This window comes from Tachyglossus aculeatus, chromosome X1, assembly GCF_015852505.1.
Source record: "Tachyglossus aculeatus isolate mTacAcu1 chromosome X1, mTacAcu1.pri, whole genome shotgun sequence".
NCBI lineage: Eukaryota > Metazoa > Chordata > Mammalia > Monotremata > Tachyglossidae > Tachyglossus > Tachyglossus aculeatus.
The window spans coordinates 116,951,206-116,960,494 of NC_052101.1; positions in this window are offsets into that span (position 1 = coordinate 116,951,206).

Sequence of the window (9,289 nt, forward strand, 5' to 3'; positions counted from 1 at the left end):
GGACTGTGTCCAACCCAATCTACCCCAGTTATATAATATAATAATAGCTTTTTATTAAGCGCTTACTATGTGCAAAGCACTGTTCTAAGCGCTGGGGCAGTTACAAGGTGATCAGGTTGTCCCACAGGAGGCTCACAGTCTTAATCCCCATTTTACAGATGAGGTAACCGAGGCACAGAGAAGTTAAGTGAGTTGCCAACTTGTACTTCCCAAGCACTTAGTACAGGGCCCTGCACACAGTAAGCGCTCAATAAATACGATTGAATGAATGAATGAATGGCACATAGCAAGGGCTTAACAAGTATCATCATCATCACCCCGTGCTTGCCGATATGCCCTAGGATCCAGGGATGTTGCCATTTTTATTGGCTCTGACTGCTGCGGTGACTTCAAGAATTTGGACAAGGGCCATGACTTTGTCCTTAGGAGCCCAGTAGCTACCCTGTCTATCTGGAAAGATTTGGATAAAATCCATCTTAGTGGCAGGAAGCAGCATGGTCTAGTGGGAAGATCCCGGGCTGGGAATCAGAGGACGTGGCTTCTAATCCCGACTCCGCCACTTGTCTGCTGTGGGACCTTGGGCAAAGCAGTTCATTTCTCTGGGCCTCAGTTTCCTCATCTGGAAAATGGGGATTCCATTCTCTCTCTCCTTCATACTTAGACTGTGAGCCCCATGAGGGACAAGGATTGTGCCCAACTTGATTATCCTGTATCTATCCCAGAGCTTAGTACAGTGCTTTCACCCATAGTAAGCACTTAACACATCCCGCAATTATTACTATTATTATGAGGGTCTCCAAGGAGGCTAAAAAACAAAATGAGACCATAATATATTGACAAGCAATGGGAGAGTGGAGGGATGAGAGAGGGAGAAAAGGGGGAGCGAAGGCATGAGCAGGAGGGGGGAAAGAAGAGAGGAAGAGAGAGAGGGAAAGGAGAATGAGAGCAAAAGGGGAAAGATGAGGAGCGAGGGGGAGGGAGAAATGAACATACACATTTCCAGTACATGATGACACATTCCTGGTCTTACCCTTCTAAGAAATGTTTAGCTGCTAAGTCACTGGTAATTGCTTGCAAATATTTAGAGGCCAAAGATAGGGAGAGTTCGTATCCAATCCCTTCTCCCCCGACCTTCTCCCCATTTGTACTTCCCAAGCGCTTAGTATAGTGCTCTGCACTATACTATTTTATTAGTCTATTTATTTATTTATTTATTTTACTTGTACATATCTATTCTATTTATTTTATTTTGGTAGTATGTTTGGTTTTGTTCTCTGTCTCCCCCTTCTAGACTGTGAGCCCGCTGTTGGGTAGGGACTGTCTCTATATGTTGCCAACTTGTACTTCCCAAGCGCTTAGTACAGTGCTCTGCACACAGTAAGCGCTCAATAAATATGATTGATTGATTGATTGATTGCACACGGTAAGCCCTCAATAAATACGATTGAATGAATGAATGAATTTCTCAGGCCCACAACCTTGGCATTATCCTTCACTCCTTTCTCACCTTCAATTCACATATTCAGTCAATAGCCAAATCCTGCCCGATTCCTCCGCCATGACATCTCTAGAATCCACCTTTCCTTTCCATCCAAACAGCTCCCATGCTGGTCCAGGAACTTGTCCTATTCCCCACTAGACTCCTGCATCTGCCTTCTCGTTGACCACCCTGTCTCCAGCCTCGCCCCACTCTAGTCCGTACTTCCCTCTGCTGTCTCTGTTTATTTATTACTCTATTTATTTTACTTGTACATATTTATTCTATTTATTTTATTTTGTTAATATGTTTTGTTTTGTTCTCTGTCTCCCCCTTCTAGACTGTGAGCCCACTGTTGGGTAGGGACCGTCTCTATATGTTGCCAACTTGTACTTCCTAAGTGCTTAGTACAGTGCTCTGCACACAGTAAGCGCTCAATAAATTGATTGATTGATTGATTTGTCTGACAAAATGGTTCTGGGCACATCTTCCCAACCCCTCAAAAACATACAATAGTTGCCCATCCACCTCAGCAACGAGTAGAAACTCCTGATCATAGGACGTAAGACATTCATTTTAAAAAATGGTATTTGTTAAGCGCTTACTATGTGCCAGGCACTGTACTAAGTGCTGGGGTAGATACGAGCTAATCAGGCTGGATACATTCCTTGTCCCACATAGGGCTCAGAGTCTTAATCCCCATTTTACAGACGAGGTAACTGAGGCACAGAGAAGTTAAGTGATTTGCTCAACGTCATACAGCAGGTAAGTGGCAGAGCCGGGATTAGAACCCAAGTCCTTTGACTCCGAGGCCCATGCTCTTTCCACTAGGCCACACTTTCACTTATTCCTACCTATGCACAAATTGACACTCTCAACTCCACTCTTTCTACTGAACTCAACTCACTCGCTCTACTGGAGAAACTCTAGTGGAGAAGCAGCGTGGCTTAGTAGAACCATGAGCCCGTTGTTGGGTAGGGACCGCCTCTTCTCTACATGTGGCCGATTTGTACTTCCCAAGTGCTTAGTACAGTGCTCTGCACACAGTAAGGGCCCAATAAATACGATTGAATGAATGAATGAATGAAAGAGCACTGGCTTGAGAGTCAGAGGTCGTGGGTTCTAATCCCGGCTCCACCACTTATCAGCTGTGCGATTTGGGGCAAGTCACTTCACTTCTCTGGGCCTCAGTTACCTCATCTGGAAAAAGGGGATTAAGACTGTGAGCCCCACGTGGGACCACCTGATTACCTTGTATCTTCCCCAGCGCTTAGAACAGTGCTTGAGAAATAGTAAGCGCGTAACAAATACCATCATTATTATTATTACTGTCCCTTTACCGAACCCCAGATCACCTTCAAAGTCCACTTTCCTTGCTCCTGTGCATGAGCCGCAGAGCATTGCTGGCAGAAATCCAGATATCAGGCCAACCTCGACAATCTCAAATCCACCCTCACCTGCTTTAACTCGGCTCTCGCCTCTTCCCGACAACATTATTTCTCCTTCCTTATTGACTCCCATGCCTGTTGCCCTGGCCAGGTGTTTCAGATGTTTGACTCCCTCCTTAAACCCCCTATCTGTCCTCTCCTGCTCCATCTCTTGTCCCAGTGACCTGGCCACATACTTTATTGATAAAATCAAAACCATCAGGCTTGATCTCCCTAAAACCTCTCCTTCTCCTCTCCCTTTTCGACACTCCCATCTTTCCCAGCAGTATCTGACTCAAGAGGAGATTTCTTACCTCCTTTCAACATCTACTCCCTCCACCTCCGCCTCCAGCCCCATCCCTTCACACCTTATCAAAACACTCGCCTCTCCCTGACTTCCATCTTCGACTTTTCACTCTCCAGGGGCTTTTTCACCTCTGCTTTCACACATGTTCATTTATCCTCTATTCTAACAAAACCCTCCCTTGACCCTACCACTCCCTCTAGTTTCCATCTCCTTCCTACCATTCTTCTCCGAGCAAACTCCTTAAGTGAGTTATCTATACCCACTGCTTCCACTGCTTCTCCTCCAATTCCCTCCTCAACCCCCTTTAATCTGTCTTCCACTCCCTTCACTTCACAGAAACTGCCCTCTCAAAGGTCACCAATGATCTCCTTCTTGTCAAATCCAACGGTCGCTATTCCATCGTAATCTCCTCGACCTCTCGGCTTCCTTCCACAATGGGAACACCCTCTTCTCCTGGAAACATTGGTTTTGCTGATACTATCCTCTCCTGGTTCTCCTCCTATCTCTCTGGCTGCTCCTTCTCAGCCTCTTTCACAGGTTCCTCTTCTGCCTCCTGACCCCTAACTATGGGTATCCCTCAAGGTTCAGTTCTGGTTCCCCTCCTCTTCTCCATCTACACCCACTGCCTCGAAGAACTCATTCGCTCCCATGGCTTCAACCACCATCTCTATGCAGATGATTCCCAAATCTACTTCTCCAGCCCTGACCTCTCTCCTCCTCCCTTCAGGACTTCTCTACTTGGATGTCCCACCGACACCTCGAACTTGACATGACCAAAACAGAACACCTTATCTTTCCACCCAAACCCTGTCTTCCTCACGACTTTCCCATCACAATAGACGGCACCACCACCCTCCTTCTCTCATAAGGCCGTAACCTTGGCATTAGCCTCAACTCATCTCTCTCATTCAACCCTCATATTGACTCTGTCATCAAATCCTGTCGGTTCTACCTTCACAACATCACTAAAATCCACCCTTTCCTCTCCATCCAAACTGTCACGACATTGATCCGAGCACCACTCCTATCCTGCCTTGACTACTGCAGCGGCCTCCTCGATGACCTCCCTGCCTCCTGTCTCACCCCACTCCAGTCCATACTTCTCTCTGTTGCCCAGTTTCTAAAAAAACTGTTCAGTCCACATTTCCCTACTCCTCAAGAACCTCCAGTGGTTGACCTTCCATCTCCGCATCAAACATAAAATCTTTACCATTGGCTTTAAAGTACTCAATCAATTTGCCCACTCCTACCTTACCTCCCTGATTTCCTATTACAACCCAGCCCGCTCACTTTGTTCCTCTAATGCCAATCTTTTCACCGTCCCTCGATCTCGATCTCCCTATCTCATCGCTGACGACTTGCCTCCGGCCTGGAACTCCTTCCCCATTCACATACAACAGACCACCACTCTCACCACCTTCTAAGCTTTATTAAAATCTCATCTCCTCCAAGAGACCTTCCCCTACTAAGCCTCATTTCCCCTACTCCCTCTCCCTTCTGTTGCCCTTGCACTTGGATTTGTACCCTTTAGTCACCCCACCCTCAGCCCCCCAACACTTACCTGTGATTGCGTGGCTCAGTGGAAAGAGCCCGGGCTTTGGAGTCAGAGGTCATGGGTTCAAATCCTGGCTCCGCCAACTGTCAGCTGAGTGACTTTGGGCAAGTCACTTAACTTCTCTGGGCCTCAGTTACCTCATCTGTAAAATGGGGATTAAAATTGTGAGCCCCCCCGTGGGACAACCTGATCACCTTGTAACCCCCTCAGCGCTTAGAACAGTGTTTAACAAATACCGTCATCATTATTATTTTAATGTCCATCTCCACATCTAAACTGTAAGCTCCTTGTGGACAGGGAACATGTAGACCAAAATTGTTATATTGTACTCTTTCAAGCACTTAGTACAGTGCTCTGCACATAGTAAGTGCTCAATAAATACAACTGATTGAATGATTACCTATTCTCACTCCTCTCTCACTACATCCCAGCCCTTCCTTCATTCATTCATTCATTCATTCATTCAATCATATTTATTGAGCGCTTACTGTGTGCAGAGCACTGTACTAAGCGCTCGGGAAGTACAAGTCGGCAACATATAGAGACGGTCCCTACCCAACAACAGGCTCACAGTCTAGAAGGGGGAGACAGACAACAAAACAAAACATGTAGACAGGTGTCAAAATCATCAACAAAATAAATAGAATAGTAAATATGTACAAGTAAATATACATGTACATATACATATACAAGTAAATATACAAAACATGTAGACAGGTGTCAAAATCATTAACAAAATAAATAGAATAGTAAATATATACAAGTAAATATGTACAAGTATGTACAATATGTACAGGTGCTGTGGGGACGGGAAGGAGGTAGGGTCGGGGGGATGGGGAGGAGGAAAGGAAAAAAGGGGCTCAGTCTGGGAAGGCCTCCTGGAGGAGGTGAGCTCTCAGTAGGGCTTTGAGGGGAGGAAGAGAGCTAGCTTGGCGGATGGGCAGAGGGAGAGCATTCCAGGCCAGGGGAAGGACGTGGGCCAGGGGTCGATGGCGGGACAGGTGAGAATGAGGCACGGTGAGGAGGTTAGCGGCACAGGAACAGAGGGTGCGAGCTGGGCTGGAGAAGGAGAGAAGGGAGGTGAGGTAGGAGGGAGCGAGGTGTTGGACAGCCTTGAAGCGGAGAGTGAGGAGTTTCAGCTTCAGCTTCGCTCCTCCTAAGCCAACCTACTCACTGTGCCTCACTCTCGTCTCTCTCACTGCTAACCTCTTGCTCACATCCTCCCTCCAGCCTGGAGCTCTCTCCCCATTAAGATCCGACAGACCACTCATCTCCCTGTCCTCAAGGCCCTTTGGAAATCACATCTCTTCCAGGAGGACTCCCCTGGTTAATCTCTCACTTCCCACTCCCACTCCCCACTTCAGCACTTTCACAGAGAAGCAGCGTGGCTCAGTGGAAAGAGCCCGGGCTTTGGAGTCAGAGGTCATGGGTTCAAATCCCTGCTCCGCCAATTGTCAGCTGTGTGACTTTGGGCAAGTCACTTAACTTCTCTGGGCCTCAGTGACCTCATCTGTAAAATGAGGATGAAGACTGTGAGCCCCCCGTGGGACAACCTGATCACCTTGTAACCTCCCCAGTGCTTAGAACAGTGCTTTGCACATAGTAAGTGCTTAACAAATACCAACATTATTATTATTATTACTTAACTTCTCTGTGCCTCAGTGACCTCATCTGTAAAATGGGGATTAAGACTGTGAGCCCCCTGTGGGACAACCTGATAATAATAATAATAATGGCGTTTGTTAAGTGCTTACTACGTGCCAAGCACTGTTCTAAGTGCTGGGGAGGATACAAGGTGATCAGGTTGTCCCACGTGGGGCTCACAGCCTTAATCCCCATTTTACAGATGAGGTAACTGAGGCCCAGAGAAGTTAAGTGACTTCCCCAAAGTCACACAGCTGACAAGCGGCAGAGCCGGGATTTGAATCCATGACCTCTGGCTCCCAAGCCCGTGCTCTTTCCATTGAGCCACGCTGATCACCTTGTAACCTCCCCAGTGCTTAGAGCAGTGCTTTGCACATAGTAAGCACTTAATAAATGCCATTATTATTATTATTATTTCACTTCACCTAAACCAGTCAATACCTGTTCTCCCTCCTACATAGACTGTGAACTCCGTGAGGTTCAGGGACTGTATCTGCCCTGATAAACTTGTATCTACCCCAACGCTTAAAACCATGTTGGACACATAGTAAACACTTAATAAATACCATAGCAAAAAAAAAACAAAACCCTAAGCATTTGGGTACTCTCACCCCACGCCCCTAACCCCTTTGCACTTATGTACGTATCTTTCTTTACACTCTATTGCTCCCTTCTCCCTGCAGTTTCTTTCAATGTTTGTCTCCCCTGATAAACGCGAGCTCCTTGAGGGCAGGAATCCCGTCTAGTAATTTTACCACACTCTTCCAAGCACTTAATGCAGTGCTGTGCACAAAGTGTGCACTCAATGAGTGCGATGGATTGATTGAGAGGCAGGTAGCAGCCCCCGAAAAGAACCTAGGAGCCTTGATACCCCTCCTTCCCACCCACCATGCCCAGCTCAACTCTCCTCCGAGTCTGACACTAGATCCAGGCATCCTCTCTGCCAGCCCACTCCCTTCCAGAAACCGAGAATCCTATCCCCCAGCCTCAACTCGCCCTGCTGTCCCAAGAATCCCCCCTCCCAGCCCCAGGCCTCCAGGTGAGTCCAATCCATCTAAGCCCCCAGCCTCCCCGCAGCTGCGTCCTCCGCCGCACTGGACTGAAATCTCAAGCCAAGCGAGGCGAAGGTTGGCCAGTTCGCCTTCTCAAGTCCCCCTTCTAGACTGCGAGCCCGCTGTTGGGTAGGGACCGTCTCTATAGGTTGCCAACTTGGACTTCCCAAGGGCTTAGTCCAGTGCTCTGCACACGGTAAGCGCTCAATAAATACGATTGAAGGAATGAATGAGTTCGCCAGGCCGAGGGAAGTCGGCCCTCGGTCGGTCGTGCGATTGCCTGGTCAGTAGGGGGCGGTACGCCCCCACTCGCCACCCTTGCCACTTCAGCTGGATCAAATCGTCCTGGCCGTGTCACCTGTGTTGCCTCAGTTTCCAACTTCTGGGAATGCCGGAGAGCACGGGAGGCCACCAAGAGTAGCCTGGCGTAGTGGATAGACCACCTGTTTGGGAGTCAGAAGGTCACGGGTTCTAAGCCCAACTCCCCCACTTGTCTGCTGTGTGACCTTGGGCAAGTCAGCGGGGCTCAGTGGAAAGAGCCCGGGCTTTGGAGTCAGAGGCCATGGGTTCAAATCCTGGCTCCGTCAGCTGGGTGACTCTGGGCAAGTCACTTCACTTCCCTGTGCCTCAGTGAAATGGGGATTAAAACTGTGAGCCCCCAGGGGGACAACCTGATCACCTTGGAACCTCCCCAGTGCTTAGAACAGTGCTTGGCACATAGTAAGCGCCTAACAGATACCATTATTAGTATGTCACTTCACTTCTCTGGGCCTCAGTTACCTCATCTGGAAAATGGGGATTGAGACTGTGAACTCCACGTGGGATAGGGACTGGGTCCAACCTGTTTAGAGAAGCAGCGTGGCTCAGTGGAAAGAGCCCGGGCTTGGGAGTCAGAGGTCACGGGTTCTAATCCCGGTTCCGCCGCTTGTCAGCTGGGTGACTTTGAGCAAGTCACCAGTGCTTAGAACAGTGCTTTGCACATAGTAAGCGCTTAATAAATGCCATTATTACTTAACTTCTCTGGGCCTCAGTTACCCACCTGTAAAATGGGGCTTAAGACTGTGAGCCCCACATGGGACAACCTGATCACCTTGTGTCTACCCCAGCGCTTAGATCAGTGCTTGGCACGTAGTAAGCACTTAACAAATACCATCATTATTAAGAGTAGGATCTGCTGTAGGGGCAGGAGACAGAGCTATGGGCCCCAGCATACCCCGGGGGGAGTCAGCAATCCTGCCCAGTAACTGAGTACACAGTGTCATCCAGAGTCAAGGAAGGGACGCAGGCTCAAACTAACTAAGCGTCCCGGGCCAGACCTGCCGTACCCCTCGGCTCTTGGCCCTTTCCCCCCAAATCAGGGGCCCAGCCTTCCGGTCTTCGGGATCAATCACAAGGCCTCTGGATGACTCCAAGAGCCAGGGAGCGAAGCCGGGCAAGCAGCCTGCCTGCCTGCTACCCAAGACTAAGGGGTCCGGGAAGTGGTGAAAATGATTTCCAGTAAACACGGCAGGGGAAGTGAAAAAGGGAAACGCTAGGCTTTGGGTTCTCGGAGAACTTCCCTGTTAGCGGATCCAGGCCGAGAGAGAAGAGGAGAGTGGAAAAAAAAAATCTAATTTCCCTTTTGGCAGGAGATTTCTCCCTCCAGGGGCCATCTAGGAAGGCAGAACCAAGGGCTAGAAGCCACGGGGGCCTTCGACCCAGACCTCCAGCTCAAACCACACTGGATCCCTCCCTCCCTCAGAGCCGGGGCCCCCGGTGTCTCGCCATCCTGCTCTGATCCATCCTGCTCTGATCCGAGCTGGATCAGCCAGTGGGCTGGCAGAGAAA